Source organism: Castor canadensis, chromosome 15 (assembly GCF_047511655.1).
Source record: "Castor canadensis chromosome 15, mCasCan1.hap1v2, whole genome shotgun sequence".
Lineage (NCBI taxonomy): Eukaryota > Metazoa > Chordata > Mammalia > Rodentia > Castoridae > Castor > Castor canadensis.
In genome coordinates, this window is record NC_133400.1 from 100,752,416 (window position 1) to 100,776,342 (window position 23,927).

General features: G+C 48.3%; 1 long non-coding RNA gene across 1 annotated transcript; it reads right to left on the reverse strand.

Annotated features, from left to right (window-relative positions):
- Positions 1-3,369: 3,369 nt before the first annotated feature.
- Positions 3,370-17,531, reverse strand: LOC141417572 (uncharacterized). Its single transcript, XR_012442225.1, has 4 exons — positions 16,474-17,531; positions 9,515-9,799; positions 7,134-7,227; positions 3,370-6,162 (listed from the first exon to the last, which is right to left on the reverse strand). It is a non-coding gene; the product is annotated as an uncharacterized lncRNA (long non-coding RNA).
- Between the last annotated feature and the right edge of the window lie 6,396 nt (positions 17,532-23,927).

The following is a 23,927-nucleotide window of genomic DNA, read 5'->3' on the forward strand; positions in this document are numbered from 1 at the left end:
TGGGACCTTGATACTCTCTCTCTCTCTCTCTCTCTGGCTCTCTCTCTCTGGCTCTCTCTGTCTCTCTGTGTCTCTGTCTATCTCTCTGTCTCTTTGTCTCTCTGTCTCTCTCTCTCTCTCTCTCTCTCTCTCTCTCTCTCTCAGATAGATTCCCACTCAGCTTTCCAGGCTGGTCTTGAACTCCTAGGCTCAAGCAATCCTCCTGCCTCAGCTTCCTGAGTTGCTGGGATGCCGGCCACAAGCCACCATGCTGGGCCCTTGAAAGACATTCTCCCTGTATTAAATTACTGTCCCTGCATGCCGTCTCCTGCTGGTTGCCGGGTGTTGGCCCCATGCCTCCTCCTCCTTCCGATGAAGAAACTTACACCTGTCCTCCACCCTGGTCACCACAGCTTCAGACACCTCCTGGTAGCAGCCGAAGGTAGAAACTCAGGACGTTCTTCTGTGTTACTCTCTGATGTAAAATTTGGGAAACAAAACACAATGTTTATAAGCGACGAACCTCAAAGCCACAGCAGAGGAGAGTGAGACAGAGGCACACCCAGCAAAGAGGCAGGCAGCCCATGGAGCCATGACCCTGGAGGTCAGCGTGTTCGGAGGCCGTCTGTGGCTATGAGACCATGGTCTCCAGGTCCAGGTCCACCCTCCCTCTTAAACCTACACAGGCTGCATAGCACTCAGAGCAGAGAGGGAAATTTTTACCTCCTCACTTGCATATCCTTGAGGAGTCTCTAAGGACTTCTGATATAATGCTCCAAATAAGAGGTAGAAAGGCTAATCGGATTTTTGTTCATAAATCATGGAGTTGCTGCGTGTGTGACGAGGTAAAATGTTAACGACATTCAAAACGGATGGCACATAATGAATACATAAACCATCTCATCTATATTTCATACGCACTGAATTGCAGCCCTGCTTCTCAACTGTCTCCCGAGATCTGAAAGATCTATGGTGTCATATCAGCACAGAGCTCTGGCATGGCCACTGCGGTTTCCCTGTGCCAAATTTATTGATTACGTTCTAATGCAGATTACACTTATCAGAGGGGCAGCCCTGATGAAGTGGGGCGTTTTGTCATGACCCATGTTTATAGAATCTCCTGCTGGTTTGGTGTGGCTCTTGTACCAGAGACAATCCAGGATGTAGCCTAGGATAGAGAGCCTGAAAGAAGGCCGAGCTGGGGACAAGCATGCCCCACGCACCTGGCCCCACATGAATGAGCTCCACAGTGCTGGACAAACTCATCTCAGTTTCCTCATCTGGCGATCTCTGGCTCCAGGATGCTGGACGGTTCTCTTGGCCACGTTCCAAGGCACAGGAGATCTAACAGGCTAAGCAGAGGACTTGGTAGTAACAAGATTTCCTTAAGGGGTGCTGGGGAGAGCTGAGTAAGAGAGCCATGTGGCTTAAGTGGGACCATCTTGGGGATAAGCTAAATAAGGAAGACTCAAAAATCAGGGGAGGAAACTAGAATTGTTCTCAAGGTTTTCATGAGAAAGTCGGTCCCAGTAGTAAACCAAAACTGGGCTAAAAGGGCCACCTGGGCTGTTGGTGGGCAGCTGGAGACCAGAGCAGACGGCTGAAAGACAGTTGGCCTTAGAGACCAGGGCAGAACCAATACTGCAGACTGGGGGCCTGGGACCCCCCTCCCTTTAGGCAGTCCAGTTGGCCGTTTAGGTATAGACATTGCTTCTCAATAGAATTACTGTTGAATTGCTATTCAGTGATGTGTTCCTTTTTGAAATCTGAAATGATGCTGCCACTCAGGGCTTTCAGGGACAGTTTCCGGAGCAGTCTCTCCACGTCAGTGACTGATGGGGTCACTCTACTGGCATCCCACAGTCCTCTGATGAAGGTGACATTCAGCAATTAGTCTTTTGGGCAAAACATGAGTTATTCATAAGCCATGCTAAGTGTGGGCAGAGAAAAGCTAAGCATTTGGGGAAATTACTCTCCTTACTTCCTATCCTATGCCAAATGAATCCCAAGAGAATTAAATACATAAGTGAGGAAAACATGGCAGCCTAAAAATTTTTTGAGTTCTTTCTGGAGACAAAGTTCACTGTCTTTCTTTAGTACATAAGACCTGCCTCTCTATGTAAGCTAGCAGAGGAGGAAAATTCTCTAATGAGGAAAGGAAAGGAGATGTAACAGACAACCCATACATGAAGTCAAAACACGCTCAAGTTTATAAGGAAATCAAGGGAATTGCACCACTTCAGTTCATTGAAAACTTTTAGTTTGAATAATACTCAGTGTTGGTAAAGGTTTGAGAGAAGGATGGGTCCACTCTGTGTTGCACCATGAGTGAGGGCGCCTGGGTTGCTTGGTGTCAGGTGTGCAGGAGGTGGAGGTGGGGGGTCGTGAGCTGTGGGTCAAACCATTTTCCTTTCCTTCTGGACTTACAGCTGGACTGCATTTCCCAGCCTTCCTTGAAAAGCTGATACTGTGTCAAAAACGCAATGGAGTTTTGGATAAAGGGATGTGGGTAGAAGTGGGGCCCATCCTTCCAGGCCTGCCTATGAATGTCAGGCATGTGGTCCCCTGTGGCCCATTCCTCTTCTGCTGACCAGAGACAGGACCAGAAGCCCCAGGGAGTCACAGACAGAAAAGACCTGAGTAAGCCAGCCTTCCTCACCACCCAGTTGCCCACTTTGTTCATGGACAAGAAATAAAATCCTTTTGTGTTGAATCTCTGAGGATGGAGGTTCATCTACGACATCACTCCAAGTCAGGCATTGCTGCAATACAACGATTATGAACCACGACTCGGGGTGGTGACAGGTGGAGAGGAAACGGAGCTGGCTGGGTAGTGGTCAAGCCCTACAGAGACATGGCAAACACTTGGTAAATCTGTGGTCTAGAATGTCCTAGGAGAGAAACTTAGAAGGGAGCCCGTGACTCCAGGAAAAGTGGAGACAGGAGTTAAAATGACCTGCTAACGCTACCACTGGATGACCTCAGTGCAGGATTACAAGAAAGATGACCTCTGACAACTGACTGCCCTAACAAGAGGCAGAAAGAACAAGGAAGCCCACAAAAAAAGACCCTAAAGTTAGAAATTCAAAGGTTTCAGAATCCCAAATAATAAGCTGGGAGACTAGGAAAGAGTAGACTACCTTCCCAGGTAGAGAATTGGCTCATGGCAAAGATCCAGGTGGCCAGGCTGTTTTTAGCATTGCGGCTAGGCCACCACCATACCTTGAAGTTAAGAGGGAGCCGGGCAGGCATCCCACCCAGGAGAGACCCTTGCTCAGCGAGGCTGCTCACGGGATGGGCTGGAGGAAGCTACTCGCTACTTAATGAAAGTACCCTGTGCAAGAACAGGGCACCCAGGCCACAGAGGCCTTTCATTTGCTGAGAATAAAGTGACACTTGGGTCCCCAAATTTACATTAGCAGGAAGTAGACTATAAAAGCCAAGCAGTGCCTTGTATTAACCATTTATTTTACTTTCTGTGTTCTGAGGTTTTGATACATCAGGCTTTTGATGACCCTAGACGGTCTGTGCCTGGACAAAGACGCCTGACTCCCTGTGTGACTGTCTGGAACAAAGAGCTATGGCCAGTTTGACTTTAAATAAGAGAAAACATTATTTTCCTCTCGAGTCATGTTATGCTGTGTCATGTGGGGATCTTGTGAGGACAGTCCAGAACTGTTCACAGACATTGTTCCTCTACCAACAAACTGGGCAGCTCAAACATCAGAAATGTATTGCGCTCAGTTCAGGAGGCTAGAAGTCCGCGATTAGGAGCTAGCCTGGCTGGGTTCTTTGAGGGATCTTCTTGGCTGGAGATGGCAGCGCTAGTGGTGTCCCCGGTGGCTGAGAGAAAGCTAAACAGGTTTCTTCTTCATATAAGGGCACCAGCCCTACTGGATGGAGACCTCACCCGTTAGACCTCATTTAACCTGTGTCACCTCCTCTCAGGACCTATTTCCAAATACAGTCACATTGGTAGGAGGGCTTCAACCTGTGAATTTGGAAGGCCCTGAACCAACAAACACATGGATACACAGTTTGATCCACCACACATGGTTAGGGCAGCCTCCAGAGCTGTCTGCTGCATGCCCTCTGCTGCATTCTAGCCATGAAGCTTTAGGCTGGCAGAGTGGCTCAATGGTAGAGTGCCTGCCTAGCAAGCATGAGGTCATGAGTTCAAACCCCAGTAGACATGTGGCTTTGATAAGTTGCTCAGTGACCTGTGCCTCTGTCTCCCCACTATGCAATAGTTATTGCGACAGTATCCATTTCAAGAGCGGAGCTAGGCCTCAAGTGCTGTGTAAGCATCAGCTTTAGGTGAATGAGCAATCCCACTTCCAATATCACCTTAAGGCAGTGACCGAGGATTTATTTACTTACTCCGCCAGCTTCAAGGGAGTGCTGACCATCTGCCAGACCTGTTGGTGGGCACTGGGTAAACAGGTGAAAACGGTGTGGTAGAGGGTTGTAAATAAGGATCTCCTTCCATATTGCTTGTGACGAGAGAAAACTGTAAGCAGCTTGGATTCCCCAAGAAAGAGACGAGTTAAATAAATTAGGCTACATGCAAAAAACGGAATAAAGTGTGGACCCTAAAGGGATAGAGCGTCCCTTTAACAGTGCTGTGTTGGCCTCAGGACCTTTGCATTTTCTGTTCCAACACATAGCAAATAGCTGTTGATTGAATGAACTCATTAGAAAAAGATAAATTGCAAAAACAATACACACTAAGTAATTTTGTTTTCTAAATACATAAGGAGTAGGAGTTTATACCAAAATGTGATAAGGACCATGACTGATTGATCTGAGAGTGGTGGGTTTGATGTTGTTCTTTTTGTTTGTCTATATTCTCAAATTTTGTGTAATGACTCACTTTATTTTTTAAAAGGGGAAGTTTATTTTTACAGAGAGCCTGTGTATGAAGCCTCGATGTACTTCAGTTTCTAAGTAGAAAATAATAGTGCAGATATCAGAACAACAGTATGGCCCAATACTTGCCAAGCGCTGACCGTGTCTAAGCAAGCCCCACGCTGCGCTTCATTCCAGTTACCACGTCTGACGTGGCCACGGCTGCTATTCGTGGAGTCTGCTGCCCACAGCCCTCCCGAGAGTCCTGCTCCAGCATAACTGCTCTGCCCACAACCACACTGACTCCATCTTGGTCTATGGTCCAGCAATTTTTTTGCTTTTTGTAAACCATGGTTTTATATATATGTGCATAACATAAAATCTACCACTCTAACCATTTCTAAGGCATTCAGCATACTCACATTTTTTTGTGCAGCCAACACCACCATCTCACTATCTATCTCCAGAACCTTCTCATCTTTCCAAAAGGAAACTGTCACCAGTAAATGCTAGCTCCCGTCCCCTGAACTCTCCACCCTGCGCCCAACACTCTACTATCTGTCTCTGTGAATCTGCAAATTCTTGGTGCCTCATCTAAGTGGAACCACACAGTACTTGTCCTCTCCTGCCTGGCTTGTTTCACTTAGCATAATGTCTTTAAATTTCATCTATGTGCGTGTCAGGGTTTTCTCCATTTGGGGGCTGAATGATATCCCATCGTCTGTGCATGGCATATTTTGTTTACACAGTCATCCGTCCATGGGCACTGGGTTGCTTCTACCTTGTGGGTGCTGGGAAGGCCACTTCTGTGAACAGGTGCACAGGTGTCAGTTCAGGTCTCTGCTTTTCACTCTGTTGGACCCTAGCCATGGAAGTGCAGGAGTCTGTGGAAGTGTGAGTTCCTGCGGGAGTGCCGTTTCACTTTGGGGGAAGCTGCCATACTGTTTTCCACAGTGACTGTGCTGAAGCCTTGGGCCTCCCAGGAAGCCAATCTGATGTCACTTCTGTCATGTCCCTCCTTCCAGTCTCAACCTCCTGTCTGCTGCTCAGCATCCATGCCTCCCTTCTCCCTGCAGAAGTCCTTTGAGGAGGAAGCCCTGTGACATAGTGTCAGGAGCTGAATTTCAGGTGGGAGGCTTTCTTGATTGCTTTCTTCCTGCACAAAGATGCCATGGTCCCTGCAGTGTCAGGCAGTGTCAGGCTGAGGCCTGGCTCCATTGTCATTATCTGGGTGATGTCTCCTGGGAAAGTCATGGCCTTTGTTTCCTGCTCTCTAAGATGCTTTTCTTCCCCTGGTCCTCAGGCCTACAGCGGGTCACCCAGGCACCAGAATGCCTAGAGAAGAAAAGTGCAGTGCTGAATGTCATGGTGAAAGGCTGCTCTGAGCAAGCAATGCCACCTCCTTGCAGGGATAATATTGCTGACGGCAGAATGTGCCCATTAGGGGACCATGTGAGGTGATACAGCCCCAGCTCCCATAGGAGCAGTGTGCCACCCACACATTGCCCTTCCAGGGGAGGCCACCTCTCTGATGCACATAACAAAAGCTGCCCAAAAGAATAATCTTCAGAAACCAGAAAAACAACCACAGATCAATGTATCTGGGACCTAAAGAAGACACCCTGTCTCCTTTGTCTCTGGGGGCAAACTTATTTTGTGATCTATGTGTCCTTCTGCTTTCCTCACTTCTCCTGAGACATAGCTTAACTTTTCTCTTGGGATGGGTCATCCCAGTCACATGAGAGGTCAAGCAGTCTCCTCCATTGTAGGGAGCTGATAAATTCGTATGAGGTTACGGAGATGCATCCCAAATGACCTTAAAAGACGTTGGGAGTTCCCACAGACTATCCCAGCCCAGTGCTGAAGAGACATAGCTCAGTTTATGATTTCCTTCCCTGATGTTTACTTCTCAGAGTTGCTCAAACTAGCCTTTGTAACACACAGCTGCCTGGGCTATACACCCAACAGAGCTGGTGTAAACAGATGACTGACCCCTGTATCCATCGCCCAGATTCACACCAGCCAAACGAGGAGGAATGGCGCCTCTACCCTGCTTCCTCTCGGGCCGTCTATATGACTGAATGCCTTCACAGTAAATTACACACCGCTTTTCCTCTCCCAGCTTATCTCTATTCTGGAGCAGAGATAAGCCCGCAGCAGAGGGAGCAGATGCCCTGCAAGTCTGGCATCCCTGCTTACCTGTTTAAAAGATGGCCCCTCTGCAGATGGCTGACACAGACTCCCCATTTCTAGATGAGATGAGGGAGCTGCTTTAATTGACATGTTTAGCTGGATTCCACTCCTACCTTTCCATGTGGCTTGACCTTCAGGTTCTCCAGTGGAAGGCCCTGTCTTGTTCATGATTGTGTGCGTGGCACAGAGCTGATGCCAGACATGAGGCTGTTGGGTTAAGACAAGAATGCCCACCATCAGTACCACTGGATTGTGGGGAGTCTGCAAGCGACCTTCCTCAGTGGGCAGCAGAGACTTAAAGTGAGTGCAGGAAGCCCCGCCCTGCTATATGACAGGGAGTAGAGCCCTGTGGTCTCCCATGCCAGCCAGTGAGGACGCTCCTTCCCCGAAGTTCACAAGCCCTGGCCAGTCTTACAACTCAGCTTTCTCCTGCTTTCACAGCTGGCCTCACTGCAGGCGGCCAGTGGCTGACACACCTGTGCATTACAGCCTGTCTCATTTTCTCTGCCTCCTTTCTGAGCTGAAGGAAATGCACACAAATGTCATTGCTAATTGTGTTTTATAGACACCGCGATGTGTCACACATGATGTAAAACAAATGCATTTACCTGTAACGATGTTCATTTAATTTCGATGCTAAATACACAACGAATAATAAGATAAACAAGCTGTTGGATGATTCAAACAAGCCCTTAATTTCTCACAATTGTTCGAGAAGGAAATTACAGGACAATACTAATGCTTTTTATACTGATCACTTCACGTGAGGTAAACAGAAAGCCACTCTTTCTTGCTAGGACATTGCTCCAATTCAATAAATAAATCCAATTAGAGCCCCCAGTGTCATTTTGAATACCATTGTTCTACCTAACTCCATGCAGATTCATGGAGTTTTTAAACTAGAAATAACTGTAGCTCTCAGTCATCTAGTCAATAGCAACTATAGGTGAGAACATGCAGAAGCAGTTAGACGACCTGTCCATGGGTAACAAGGGCAAGGGGCAGAACAGTGTTGGGCTTTTTAAGAAAAGACATTTAGAGAAGCAGTGTCCTTTCCTGATGTATGTGCCGTAAAACTATTTGGCAATCATTAAAGAAAGTGTTTATGAGTTAGTCAACCTTCAGTCAGAAGGATGCCCCTCTTGCTTCTCTCCTGCCAACTGTTCCACGTGAGGCTCCTGGATCCCAAAGAAGCAGGGACTCAGTCTGGGACTGTGGATTTGTGGAAAGTATTTCTTGGGGGAAGGAAATTAGCAGGTAAGTGCCTGTAGCAGGACATCATCTGTCACATAGTCTGATTCGTATGACACACTGGGGTAGCCAAGGAGCCTGTTCCTGGCTGGGGGCAACTGATTCTGGGGACTCTCACTGTCCCTGGTCCACCTGGTGGCCCCAAAATCTCTGATCATCAATTCCTCAGCACACCTATTCCTAGTCCCAAAATGCACCTGTATAGCTCAGGTCTCCATGAAGTGCATCAATGGTGCCTCAACTTTGCAGGCCCAGCTCTGAGGGATCACCCCGAGACACAGGTCTGACGAGCCATCCAGAGGCCCAGCTTGCTGAAGCTTGCTGGGTATGAATTTATTTCCTGTTCCCTGTGTCCATGTTTAGCAATCAAAAATTGAATTCAGGCTTAATGTAATCTTCACTTAGCCAGAGCCTAGCAGCTAAGCTCACTGTGAGGTCACGTACGGAACAGCCTTCCAAGGCTGACTGGATTTAAATACTTCATATTCTCCTGACCTTGCATATAGCAAAATGACAGCCAGATGAGAACACTACAGTTAACCCTGTGGGGAAGGCAAGGCAAAGAGCTAGCTGCCCAGAAAGGCCCGTTTCAGTCCGTCTTGGCTCCTTTGGTAAGATGCATCTTTAAGTATTTTCTTAGCTGGGTGCAGCCCAGAGACCAGTGAGGTACTGTGGACCTTATGTCCTACGAGAGGTGGAAAGGGACAGTCATCCAGCATTGTGCCAGAGCCCTCACTCCGAAAATGCACTTTTCTATCAGTCTGCCTCTTTATGTAGTTTCTGTCCTCAGTGATATCAGAAGCCCGTGGTAGAGAACTAGGCCCGGTCAGCCAAGTAGGACAAATAGTATGTAAAGTGTTTTTGCACCCAGCGAGAGCTCACAGGCGCCAGCCTCTGTTCCTGTCGTCACTGTGAGTATGGTGACTCAGTGCTAGACAAGTGTCTGGACCTCTCTGTCCTCCAAAGGGTAAACTGTGTGTTAACCCATGCAGCCAGGGTCCACGTGCAACCTGGGTTATAACTACAAATGAACCAGGCAAGCCTGGGCAAGGGCTGTGGGCAGCACCAGCCAGTGACCTTGGCTGAGGCGGCTGTTCTGCCTGCTGTGAGTGTATTCAATGTCAATTGCTGAGTGGCAAGAGCTGATGACAGCTGAGTGACAGTTGGCCATACCACATTCTCTAGCACTGCCCGAAATCCTCAGCGTTAAAAAGTAACATACATCTCCTCTTTGCTGTGTTACCTGAAGTTTCCTCTGTGGTTCAGTTAAAACCTTAGCCAGGACTAGGGGGAGAGTCTCAAGTGGTTGTAGTAGCAGAGCCTGCAGGAAACAGCCCGGCATTGGTTATCTGAGGATCCAGCTACTGTAGAGGAAGAAGCAGTGAGAGTGCGAGGGGGGCAGTTGTGAAGCATTCATCTCGCGCTTCTCTGTGTCGTTCTGAAGCCAGGCTCCTGTGCCACGGACCTCTAGGGAGGCAGAAAGGACGCTGCAATTCAGCAGGACCGGCCACTTCTCACTGCCGAAAGCCTGATGAGAAAGACAGCACGCACAAAGCTTTGTCTTGTCCATTCAAGGCAGGGTGGTGGGCAGCCTCTAGCTGGCCCCGATGACCCAGCTCCTAGTGCTCACAGCTGGGTGGCCCCTCCCTTGAGCAAGGGCTGGCTTTGCTGACTTGTTACTAATGAATGGAATTTGGCAAAAGTGATGGGAGGCCACTTCGAGAATTGGCCATAAATAGACTGCGGCTTCCATTTTGTGTCATTTCTTACTTTTTCTTGGGAGACATTTGGAGGAAGCCAACATAAGGCAGCCTTGTGGAGTGATCTGTGTGGTCAGGGACCAGGGCCTGCTGACAACCACATCATTTCTATTCACTGAACAAATTTCTGATGGAAATGTGTTCTATCCCCTGCCCAAGTGGGTCTTCAGATGGAACCAGGTTCAGCCCATGGTTTCACTAAAACCTCCTGAAAGACTTAAGAAAGAGGCACTTGGCTTAAGCCTCCTTGGACTTATAACCACAGGAAAACTGTGAGGTAATAAAAGTTTGATATTTTAAGCTACTAAGCTTTGGGGAATCTGTTGCTACAGATAGCTAACATAAATTCTTTGAGAACCGAGAAGTGTCTTTGCTGGTGTTAAAAGAATTCCTTACCTGTTTTAGCATTGGTGAAGACATGGCTGAAAGTCAGATTCTGAATCTGATTCTTCAGGGTATTGGACTTCAGAAGTCTCCCTGGTAGAGGAGCCCTGGAGCATCCAGGGGACAGCAGGAAGGTCAGGGTGTCACTTCTCCCAACCACTCTCATGCTTCCTCCCAGAGGTAGAGCCAGAGGTTTATCTGGGCCATAACTGAACTCCAGCCCCAGTGGGAACAAAATTGAAGCCCAAATACACCATACCCCATGGGATTCAACCTGGATGCAGGATATCATCTAGTTCTCATGGAAAAGTTGCATTTTCTAGACTTACATTTGTGTTACCTATCTGCCATGCTTCTGCAAGGACCGCAATCCCTCAAGTTACCAGTCACCATGACAGCAAGTGCACAACATGGCTTCTATTCAGGGAACTGGTTTTCAGTGAGCAAAGTAATGCAGAGGGTTGAAATGGAGGGTTTTTTAAATGTGTTATTATTCAGGTGTGTTGAGGCCAGCAGGTCAGGACATGATTGCCTTTGAAGAAATAGCTTGTTATTACAGTTCCCAAGAGTTGGGAGGTAGAAGTTTGGAGTAACAGGGGTGCATAGGCATATTGGGGTATCATTGCCTCTAGGCCCTCTCTGTGAACTGAGCTAGGAATACGTCTATGAACCCACAGGGATGTGAATATTTAATTGCATTCAAGTGGGGACAGGGGAAGCTCTTTGTTTAGCAGAGAAACAAATATAGGTGATGTGATGGGAATAGGAAATGACCACTTGGCAAACACGAGAGAGAAATTATTCCAAGCACGAATCACCAAGGCAGGCTAAAATTAGTGGGCGAATATATGGTGAGAAACAGGGTACTTGCATAGTCTCAAGGTATCTGCCATAGATGCTTAACTGATTACAAGAGGAAAACTGTTTACAATGAAGGAAGCTGGCACACACCCAACTCAACTGAGGAATCAGAGTCGTGGTCACCAGGAAGGGGACAGGCAGGGAGGCAGCATATACCCCTTGTGGGTGTGTTGGGAGATTCACAATGAGATGTCCAGTGTGTGTCTGCTGAAAAGTCACAATCCAATCACCTAGAAACCAGGAAAACCCATGGTCTGAAAGAACTGGCCAGTGTCAAGGTCATGACGAAGAATGACAAGGACCACACTGCGGGAGACTAAGGACCATTACAACTAAAGCCACATGTGACCCTGAATAGGATCCTAGAGGGAAGAAGGACGGGCATAGGACAACTGGTGAGGTTTGAGGACAGTCTGTGTGATGGTGAATTTGATTGCCTCCTGGGATTGGGAGGCCCCAGGAAATGAGTGAGACACAGCTCTAGGGGTGTCTGTGAGGTGTTTCCAGAGAGGACTAATTAAGGGGTCGGGGGAATGTGGGCAGCCCCATCCCATAGGCTGGTGACCTGGATGGGGTAAAGGACAGAGCCTATGAGTGTAGATATGTAGTTCCCTCTCCCTCTCCCTCTCTCTCTCTCTCTCTCTCTCTCTCTCCCTCTCTCTCTCTCTCTCTCTCTCTCTCTCTCTCTCTCTCTCTCTTTTTCTGCTTTCTGGCCACCCTAATGTGAGCTTTCCTTCTCTGCCACACCCTCTTGCCATGATTGATTGACACCCTGAGCTGAAATAAATCTTTCCTCCTGTAAGTTGCTTGTGTCAGGCATTTTGTCTCAGTGATGGAAAGGGACTAATACTGTCTGCCAAGGAAGTGAAGATATTGAGTCAGCCTCAGCCTCCCGGGCCTTAGAGCTGCCCTGTGGCCGTGAAGACACTGACATTTGGGAAATCTGGACAAAGCCTGTGTTGAAAATTCTCTTACTCTTTACACAGCTCTTCCTAAATCTAAAACCATTTTCAATAAACAGCAAAAAATATTAAAAAATGTTTTAAAAAAGTATCCAGTAACTGTTCTACAAGACAAATCAAATGCCTGGCCAGGGAACATCACTGACTGTATGGTTGTGGCTGCTGTGACAAAGCCCAGGACAGACATACCCCTTCCCTGAAGGTCACATGCAGAGAACAGGCAATGGTCACAGTGGAAACTCTCCAGTGTTCTGTACCTTCCAGAAGACCAGGGGTCTTGAAAATCCCCAGGGCACAGCAGGGGATAATTATACTAGACAAGAAAGTACTTTTTACTTACAGTGAAGTTTTAAAAGTATTGTGCTACAAAAACCTTAATACCATCTCCAGCTCTCAGAAAACCACTCCTGACACGACACATTCAGAGCTTATGTTAAAAACTCAGCACAATCAATGCAGCTCTTTTATGAGCTGTCAGCTGTCCATCTTGTTTTTGCTGGGCAGATACAAAGGTCTGACTACCTGGTGGCCAGGGTGGACGGTTATGTAGGAGTCAGGGAAGGGTTAGAGTTACGTTATGAAGAAAAGGCATTTTTTTTCAGCTTGAGAAGTTGTTCTGAGTTCTGGCACTTGTACCTAAAATGCAAAACTGCCAGAATTACCAAATCCTTGCATGCAAGTGGATATAATGACTCATATTTTGTCATTATATCTGGCACAGTCTTTTTTTTTTTGTTTTTTTTGTTTTTTTTTTTTTTGATTTTTTTTTTTTTTCATTTTTCTTTTATTATTCATATGTGCATACAAGGCTTGGTTCATTTCTCCCCCCTGCCCCCACCCCCTCCCTTACCACCCAATCCACCCCCTCCCGCTCCCCCCCTCAATACCCAGCAGAAACTATTTTGCCCTTATCTCTAATTTTGTTGTAGAGAGAGTATAAGCAATAATAGGAAGGAACAAGGGGTTTTGCTGGTTGAGATAAGGATAGCTATACAGGGCATTGACTCACATTGATTTCCTGTGTGTGGGTGTTACCTTCTAGGTTAATTCTTTTTGATCTAACCTTTTCTCTAGTTCCTGGTCCCCTTTTCCTATTGGTCTGGCACAGTCTTGATTCATAATAAGTTCTCAAACAGATTTTTAAATGACTTAGCTCTGTTTACCCTCAATGCTGATTTGTTAGAACATCGACTTTTCTTTTTGACTTTATGTCTGCATTGGTTTGTGTTGTCCTCTTTGGAGCAAGTAACTAATCCACCATCAGTAAGAATCGGTCTTCTTTGAGCACAGCTTACTTTTTAAACCCACAGGTGTCACAGCACTTCACTTTTGATAGGTCTCCATTACTGAGATCTCCAAAAGGGCCCTCGGGAGGATCCCGCTGCTGTGGCCTCTGCCTGAGCTCCCAGGTAGGGCGAGGCTTACAGATACCCGCTTCCTCTCCAGCACGTCTACACATGCTCAAATTATCATTTTTTACCTTGTAAAGAAGGGGCCCTCTGCCACGCTGAGTACACTCAGCAAGGTCTGCAAGCCACCTGCTAATGCAGAGGGTACGCACGGGACGTTTAAGATGTCTTCGGAGATTGTAAACCAACAAGCCTAGATGCCGTGTGTGCTCAGTCGAGCCTTGGTACACGGTGCGTGTGACTCTGCGAGTTCATAGACAAACACGGAGGAGCGAGTGGCTCAGGCTTACATGGGGGAGGTGGATGCTTGCTGAGGTCACGGTGTCTTAGCTAAAAATGAGCTGGGAAGTCCCGACCACCCACAGGAGCTCCAGTTAGAGTCCACGAGGATTTGCATTTAGGGGATGGAGACATTCTGAATGTTGGAGGTCGCCATGTAGAACGCTGGAGGAATCGCGAAGCTGAATTTGAGACACACGTTCTAATCCGAGCTCTACCACTTTGCACACATCACTGACCCTCCCTGGGTGTCAGTTTATTAGCGAATCTACCAGGAAGCTAGTGTGGCCCTTCTTTGGAAATATAAAGTTGCTTTGCTGAGGTATTCCTCAACCACTAAGCACACAATGTATAGTTTGCTCGTTCTGAAGGGCCTGGTCCGTCCAGGGCATCAGAGGAAGCTTTCTCGGGCCGAGCAGAGGATTACTTAGCAGAAAGTGGGGGTGAGACCGTTCCCAGCAAAGGCAGCCGAAAGCTCCCTGGCCTGAGGACCTGGCCCCCACCCAGGACTCACAATGACGGCGCGGTGCCAATGCCTCGGTCCTAAAACAACCATGTGTTCTTTTTTTCTTTTTAAGAGACTTTACTTTTTAGGGAAGTTTGGGGTTCACAGCAAAATCAAGCAGAAAACACAGGGTGTTCCCACTACAAGTGGCCTCACTCACTCTCACCACCTGAGCCAGAGATATCTACATGGGACAGTCAGTGAGCCAGCCTGGCCACGTCACCATCACCCCAAGTCTCACTCTTGGTGTCGTATGTTGTATGAATTTTACAAATGCAGAGTGGTGTGCACCCACCATTTTATATCACGGTCATCTCAGTCTCCCAAGAGTGACTCCAAATTCCAGCTTACCAAGATCACTGATGCCCAGTGGAGGATGGACTGAAGGTGGCCAGCAGAGAATGTGGGAAGGTCACCTAAAGTAGAGACACCACAGAAGTCTGTGTTGAAAGCTTTGGGGGTCAGTGGAGAAGAGAAGCAATCAGACAGTGAGAGTGAGGGGTGGGGGAACAGCATGAAGGCGGTTCCCAGAGAGAGTTGGCCCTGCTCTTCCAGAAGGTCCACGGACCCCACACCCCCCAGAGGACAGCTCACACCAAGCTTGTTATCCTGGGGCTTCTTTTCCAAAGCAGCCTCTCTGTTCAAGGTCCATCTTGCCTATGAGGACTTAGCACATGTAAGCCATCACTGTTTCCTGCAAGTGTGTCCTCACAGGTGACTCTAGGATGAAGTCTGGAAAGCAGCTCAGTTCTCTTTGTCTCGACTTCCCTTCCCCTCCCTTTGCAAGCAGTTTTCTTTTTTGACTTTAGCTTCTACACAGAAGGTAGTGCATGTCAGAAATCCCAGCACTCAGGAGGGTGAGGTAAGGGGATTGCAGCCTGGGGCTGCATAGGGAGTTTGAAGCAAGCCTGGGCTATGTACTGAGTCCGGGTCTCAAAAAAGGAGGAGGAGGAGGGGAAGGGGAGGAAAAGGAAAAAGAGGGAGGGGAAGGAGGAGAGGAAGAAGGAAGGGGGAGGAGGAGGAGAAGAAGGAGGAAGAGGGGAAGGGGAGGAAAAGGAAGAAGGTGGAGGGGAACGAGGAGAGGGAGGAGGAAGGGCAGGGGAGGGGAAGGAGGAGGAGGAGGAAGTTCATTTAGCCAAGGAGAATAGAATGGCTACAATGTTAAGACTGGGAATATTTTCATCTCCAATGTCAGATTCTGAAAGAAAAGTGCAAGGCTGGGAGTTTGGGGTAACACAAGAAGAGGATGGAGAGTGGCTCAAGTGGTAGAGCGCTCACCTAGTAAGTGCAAGGCTGGAGTTTAATCCCCAGCACTAAATAAATACAAAGGGAAATGCAATGCACAGGAGCCCAGCTGCTTAAGCTGCCTCCTCCACCTCTGCTCTTAGGCACACAATGGAACTCTGTGCCTCAGTTTCCTCAGCTCTGAAATGAGGATGCCTGAGACGGATATGGCTCCCCGCTCTGGCTGTTGGAACACGCCAGGCACGTGGTGAAGTGTCTCTGTGGTTACGAACACACATGCACACATTTCTATTTCCCTTCTGGAGCTGCCTTTTCCTTATCATGCTTTTTATTTTATTCTTTTTTTTTTTTTTGCAGCACTGGGGGTGAATCCAGGATCTTATGTGTGCCACACACACAAGGGGTCGGCTACTGAGCTACACCCCAACCCTGCTCCCCACAATTGCATACACGATTTTCTACCTCAATTCCACTCAATTAAATATCACATTTCTCATTGAGAAAGGATTTATTTGATTCTTAAGAGTCAGAGAAATATTTGATTGGCTGTGTGACAGAAACTCTCTACTCAATAAACAACAGAGCCTTCTCATCAGTAACTCACTTGCTAAACCACTCATTCTAGCAATCCAGAAGAATTATTTTTCAGCTTGCACCTTAGTTTTGAAGAGAAAGAAGAAGCCATGTTAAGGTATCAATGACCCCTCCTCCCAACATGATCAGCAATAGGGAAGCCTACCGAAACGCTGTGGGTCCCCAAGAAGCAATTGGCACAGTCAGTGTGACCTCGAAGTTACCTCGTCTTGAAGATGACTGAGTCATTGATCTTCCCAGGATCAAGGCGCAGTCATCACAGAAGCCTTGGAAGTTCTTGGTTCATGTGGTGAGAAGGATCCAGCATCGCCCAGGGACGAGGCTGTGCAGACGCAGTGGGCTCAGCAGGGGACACAGAGAGCTCGGTGGTGCTCCGCCCTCAGCAGCTCTGTTTCTTGCTCACTGTCTAAAACTCCAGAGGGAAGGGACCCTGTGGCCAGGGACAGACTAAGCCACTCTGCAGCAAACCAGAGAACACGTGTGTACAGATGGAGCAAGATTTCATACAGGATATTACAGTGAACATCAAAGTCATCAGAATCAGAATTTTGTTTGATTCATGACACTGCATTACAATTCCAATGGGGACAGCCTGGTTTGCCACTCACGCTATGTGTAGGATGACAGAGGCTGAGCCACCCGAAGGAGATGGGACTGTTCCCAAGCTACACTCTCCACAGCGTGAATTGCTTCTGGCAAGTGTTCCTTTCTCACTGTGACTCTGTCACGTCCACCTTGAGTGTGGCTGTACCTGCTCCTGTGTGTACGCTTTCCTTTGTTTTCAAAACCAGCCGCATCCTACAACCACCATAACACCATCAAAGATTCTCGAAACTTGGAACACTCTTCTTGTAAATGACGCATTTCTAACTCATGATCAACTTGACAACTCCGGTTTTTTGGACCAACTCTCCTCAAGGTCATTCCCCTCTTTATAAAGCGTCAGGATGAGTCTGTGTCCTAAGGGACTACCTTTAGGATTAGACTGACAAAGACTCTCTCCCCGACCAAACGCCAGCGGGCTCCACTGGGCCTCGTCATCGGCCTACAAAGATGTGAACAAACACCAGCTTCATCTCTAACAGCTCAGGGGTAGCCCTGGCCCCCTTACCACACCTGCCTGAGGAAACCTAAGGCTGCCCAAGGAAACTGTGTCTTGTCCCAGTGACACTGAAGACAGGCCCCTGGGTGGGGTACAGGAGCCTGGCTTTGATACACACCAATTAGCAGATGGGTTTCACATGAGGTTTAATTTTTCACCCCCTTGACTCTCCTGAGCCCCTTCCTGCTCCCTCTCCTTTCCTGCTCCCCCTAGGACATGCTTCTCCTCTGCACGAGTCAAAGTCCGATCCTGGACTCTTGGCCCTACATGAGTGCATTCCCAGGGAAACCCATCCCATACCTTAACACACAGTGTCCAGCTGTGTTTATCTTTAATCACAGCTTAAGAAAAGCAAACAAGCATGGGAGGTGACTGTCATCCACCCCAGTGCCCTGTCGACCTTCCGGAGAGTAACGCCAGATGCAGACTGAGCTGAGACACAAACATCTGTCTGCGTGGTGGACACCAGCAGAGCTTAACACTCCTCGTTTTCATTAGGTCCAAGACTAGGGACAGGTCAACCTTTCTGTGTTTTCCTTCTGCACTCCAGTGCACCCCGGGGCCACACTTCTCCCACCTCCCTGTCTTCCCTCCCTCCCCACACACAGCCCACACTTTGGAGACCAGTGATCTGAACAGCACCCTGCTGTCAGAACCTCACACTCCACGGTGCAAACCTCCCAGGAGGTGGGTTCCAGGAGGGTGATTCAGAGCTCAGTCCTTCAGCTCTGGCCCTGTGTGGGCAGGGCCCATCACTGCAGATGGCATTCCCATCTGACAGGCAGGCAGGCCTCTCTCAGGTCCACTGGCACCATGCCCAGGAGATGAAAAATGCCAGCGGGACAGATTCAAGCCCCTCTTGTCTTCTTAAAATAAGCAATTCATTTTTCAGGGAGCCGGAGCTATTTTTAATAGCATCAGCTACTTGCCAGCTGTTTCTAGGATGGCCTCACAATTCTAAGAAGTTATGATTCATCTTCGGGCCGGCAAGGGCTGGGTACATGGGAATTCCAGCAGGAGTTATAAACAGCCCTGTTCATGCTCGGTGCTCCCAAAGCCCCTGGGAAAGTCAAAAGTGAGAGTCTGCAAATTCCATGGCCATAGGAAACAAGAACCAGCAGGGTCAAACCTTCTGGAGCTGGCCAGCGTGGGAATCACGAAGGCCGGCAACTGGAGGCCGGAGGTCCAGGGTCCATCTGCAATCTGCATGCAATCATGCCCTCACAGTTGTTCTCAGGCAGGTCCTTGTTTCCACATTTATTCACCTTATTTTTTTCTTTCTTTTACTTTTATGCTGTATTTTATTCTAGACAATAATAAAGTCTGCATAAATTTGGGGGGCTTTTGAATGCTTTGATTATTTTGCTTGCCTTTTGTATAAAAAAATTTCTAATAAACCAGGCACTGGTGGCTCACGCCTGTAATCCTAGTTACTCAGGAGGCAGAGATCAGTAGGATCGCAGTTCAAAGCCAGCCCTGGCAAATAGTTCACAAGAGCCTATCTCGAAAATACCTAACACCAAAAAAAGAGGGCTGGTGGAGTAGTTCAAGGTGTAGGCCCTGAGTTCAAGCCCCGATACCGAAAACAAGAAAAAAAATTTTCAAATGCAAACGTAGAAAATGAAAAGTCTCCTGGCCAACACACATTTCCTCACTCTAATCTTCCACAGTTGAACACTGTTTTGGTTTGTCTTTTGTTGTTGCTTTTTGGCAGCACTGGGGTTTGAACTCAGGGCCTCCTTGCAAGCAGGAGGCCCTCTACCACTTGAACCACTTCACCACTCCTTTCTTGTGTGGGTTTTTTTTTTTTCTTTTTTTGGTCTGGGCTGGCCTTAAATGCTTCTGATCTCGGTCTCCTGAGTAGCTAGGATTACTGACGTGAACCAGTGGCGCCCATCTAAAAGTATAATATATTTTTAAGGGCTAAAGAATATTAAGAATTTATGGAATAAATTAGAAGTGGTTTATCTAGACACCTGGGTGGAAAATAAATGCATGAATTATGAAGGAGTCGGTCTTAAGGGCTGTAAGTGTCCTAAGGTGACCAACTTGAATCAGGCAGAAAGAAGACAAAGTTCCCAGCGATGAGTCTATGGAACACCAGGAAAGAAATGGGGTCAGGAGCCCCTCCTTGCCCTCCCTCAGCCTTGTCACACACAGGACTGAATACCATGTGTGATCAGCAGGAACCACCAGATCACCAGACACAGTGGACAAGCAGGCCAGAAACCACAGTTAAGACCCTGAGGAAGTAGGACTGAAGTCACTTCCCTGTTCCCCAGCCTCCTCTTTCTCCCCAGGTAACAGAAAATGACTTCGTCCAGCGCCAGTGAGGCTGGCTCATTGCCATTTTGAAATCCTGGCCGGCAGGTAGTACCCCTGCTCCCTACCCTAGAGGCTGGGGGAAGAGGGCTGTCTTGACTAGACCTGGTCCCTGCTCACTGGAAGAGTTCACGCCTCCATTTTCCTCCATGGCAACATGTGCAGTGGGCAGTACCTTATTTGGGGTTGTTTAAAAGTAGAATTTATTGATAGGAAATTTGAGGTAGAGGAAGGCCAGCATATCAGGACATGACTGTTATGGAAAAGATAGTTTCTTACTCAGCTCCCAAGAGATAAGGCTGTGTTCTGCCATGGTGGCCACACAGGGGAGGCACTGGGCTCACCAGAAGGAGGGGGGTGGGGGGACTGTGGACTGGGTGTGGTGGCTCACACCTGTAATCCAGCTACTCAGGTGGCAGAGATCAGGAGGACCATGGTTTGAGGCCAGCCCAGGCAAAAAGTTAGCAAGACCCCATCTCAACCAATAAAAGCTGAGCATGGTGGCACATGCTCCTGTCATCCCAGACACTTTGAAAACTTAAGTAGAAGGATCATTGTCCAGGCAAGCCCAGGGAAAAACATGAGATCCCCCATCCCCAAAATAAAGAAAACAAAACAAGAACTGGGGCATGGCTTAAGGGGCAGAGTGCCTGTCTAGAAGGTAGGAGGCCTTAAATTCAATCCTCTGGCACCACCAAAAAAAACCAAGAATGCTTTAGCACCAACTGATCTAGCACTTCCGGACTGGAAGCCATTAGGAGGTTGTCCAGTCAACTCAGTTCTGACTTTAACACTCAGCGAACTCTCATCCTGTGCTTATGTAACTTGTCATCACAGGGAACACAGACGTCCTGTTCTCTGAGACATGTGGGCTTATGAGTTGACAAAATACGGCCCTGGGAGGCGGGCTGTGACAGATGTGGATCCCAGAGAAGGCCCCCACTGAGCTGGCTTTGTGGGATATGTCTTACCTGGGATGGACGAGACTAGGACAGTCAGAGGGCAGGCCATGACAAAGGCAAGAGCAGCACCGTGACAGGGCAGGTTGCACAGGACACCAGATGCACTTTGGAGAGGATTCCATTCACCCGTCCTGAGCCTCCCAGCTTGATCTCCCTCCCCTGCCTCCTTGTCTCCACCTGCCATGGTTTCAAACCCCTGGGCCTCTTTGATCGATGGCCATTCATATCTGCTCATGGCTCAGGAATGGACTGGCAAAGCCCCAGGGCTCCCACCAGGCAACGGGAGAACTGGGACAGAGCTTTACTCTCTACTTTTTCCTAACTGGCTAAGATAAAGTCTTTCCAAGCAAGATACTATTGTTATTCTTGGACAGTCCTCTATTTTTAAAATTTGGGCCAGATCATGCCTCTTGCTTTGGAGTTGGGTCAAGCAAACTCATTCTCCTTCCCAGCCCACTTTATTTTTAAAATCTCCGTCTGTATTGAACTCGAGCAGGATCTGTTTCTGAGATTATCTTGTCACAGCTGGCAGTGCTCTCCTGCCCTCTCTTTTGATGTTGGTTGGTTTATAGGGTTTACTGCCAGGTTTAAAAGCTAACCTTTCTAGACTTCCATCTCTGAATGTTCTTGTCACAGAAACTTGGGGGCAGAAAGGGCTTTTAAGGAAAGAAGATCCCAAAGAGAGACCGAGAAAGAAAGAGAGAGAGAGATAGAGAGAGAGACATGAATGGGCTATTCATTCAATATGCTTAGGTTAACACCAAATAAATACATACTTTAGCAGAGAGACACAGCTACATTATAAATGGAGACATCTCAGCCCTCTGTCCAAACCTCTTCCAGCACAATGACGTCACATGGCACTTAATGACTGATTGATGATTTAGATCTTTGGCAAGGGGGGTCAGACCTCTCTCCCCCGCCTCACCATCATTTACTAGTTTTACATCCACAATTAGGATTAGCAGAGAATCCACAAAGTTCACTGGATAGACAGTCTCTGTCTTTGTAAGTTAAACATCAGCTGAGGACGCCTCAAATCAGAGCCTGAAGGGTTTAAAGAGCCCTTTCTTAAAGTAATAGGACATAAACTCAATCTGAAAAAACGTTCACAAAAACTTTAGTGGAAGGAAAGATCTTCTGTGTTGACCAAGTGCTGATGCCCTGCAGGGTCCCTCCCTTTCCCTGCTCTGCTAAGGCTCAAGCTTCAGTCTTGGTGGGTCATACCAAGGAGTTAGGATGGGAGGAAGGTGGCTCCTTCCCTTTCCCCCGGAAGTGAAGCCCAGTTTCTCCAGGCACCTTCTGGAGTTCCTGGTGATATGGACCTTCCCTCTGTAAAGTTCCTGGATGGACCAAGAGGCAAGTCAGGGCCTCCGCACTCCAGTACCTCAGGCCCATCCCCGGGGCCGCTCGCCTCTCAGGACAGCTGAGAACTACTTCATTGGTACCTTATAATTAAGAACTGAACCACTCAAAGTGTCCCTCCAGCGTGGCGTTTCCTCTGCGGGGTCAGTAAAGGGCATGGCAGAGTTCCAGCCCCTCTGAGTACCCAGACCAACCCCTAGGTCACTGGGGATTGTGGCTTACTTCTGCCTCTTAAAATCCAGACACCGTGTGGTGCAGAGTTAATCGAAAAGACTCTTTGTGTTAGCCACTTTGCATCCCTGTGACAAAACGCCTGACAAAAACAACCGAAGGGAGAAAGGACTTATTTGGCTCATGGTTTCAGAGGCTTCAGTCCCCTGTGACAGGGAGGGCATGATGGAGCAGTGCAACTCACACTATGGTGGCCGGGAAGCAGGAGAGGGAAGGGGACAGGGGACAAACCAAAGGCTCACTTCCTCCAGCCAGGCCCCACCTTCCAAAGTTTCCACCACCTCCCAAAATGGCACCACCAGCTGGAAGCAAAGCATTCAAAACATGAGCCTGGGGGATACTTGTAGTCACACCGTAACTTTCTCATCCCATGTCACCCCATGTCCCCCCGCCAGGTGTCTGGCTCTTCCTCCATAGTGTTCTACAGCAGGCAGAGTCGCTCTCAGCTGGGACCTGAGGAGAGCAAAAGAAGGCTCCATTTCCTCAGGGTCTCCAGACTGCCCACTTCCCAGTCACCTGCTCCACACCTCCCAGGTCTAGTGTCCACTCTGGGTGCCACGGGTAACTGTAGAAGGACACCCTGCATTCACCCTCCTGAGATGGCCTCCTGTCATCAGGACAGCAGCTGGACACACTGACCAACCCTCAGAGGTGCAGTGGTCAGGGCAGCTGCTGGGGGTGATGGTGAGCCTTGCCTTTTGCCCTTGGAGGGGAGTGAGAATGGTGTGGGGATTTGGGGAAGGGGCCACAGGTCTGGCTCTGATTCACCCGCTGGAGCTGTCATTCATGGTGGGGGTGGGAGTAGGGAGTCTTCCATCCCTGGGACCAAGTTCGTTCTCTCTCTCTCTCCCTCTCTCTCTCTCTCCCCCTCCCCCTCTCTCTCTCTCCCCCTCCCCCTCCTCCCTCTTCCTCCCTCCTCCCTTCCTCCTCGTTTGGTTTTTGGAAATAGGGGCTCACTGGGTAACTCTGGTTGGACTGGCGCTCTCCTACCTTGGTCCACAAGTGCTGGCGTTATACAGCTGTGCACCACCATTCCCAGCAGCCAAGTTTATTCATTTATTTATTCATTCATTCATTTGGTTTTTTTATTTGTTTATTGGCAGCACTGGGCTTTGGACTCAGGGCCTTGAGCTTGCTAGCAGGCGCCCTACCACCTGGGCCATGCCTCCAGTTCTTTTTGCTTTAGTTTATCTTTCACAAAGGCTCTCACACTTACTTTCTGCCTGAGCTGGCCTCAGACTGCAATCCTTCACACTCCACTTCCTGCCTAGTTGGGGTCACAGCCATGTGTCACCACACTCAGCACCCAGCTTGTTTTCTTTTTTTAAATAATAGCAGAGTTTATTCTAAATGAAATTTAGTATAATATGATAAAAATGGGGAGATTTGGGAACAAAGAGAGACCATTTCCTGACCCCCCTATGCAGGAAGTGGGAGTAAAGAGACTCCCAACTTGTTTTCTGAGATAGGGTCTCACTAACTTCATCTGCTTGGGCTGACCTCAAACTGAGATCCTCCCATCTCTGCCTCCCACGTAGCTGTCCAAGTTCCCATTTCTTCTGTCTAGACGTGAAGGGTGAGCATCATTCTTTCAGCTCATGTGGGGTCCAGATGTGGACGGCAGAGGAGGAGAACTTTTCATTTGTTTCAGGGGACATGAGGGTGGAAGAAAAAT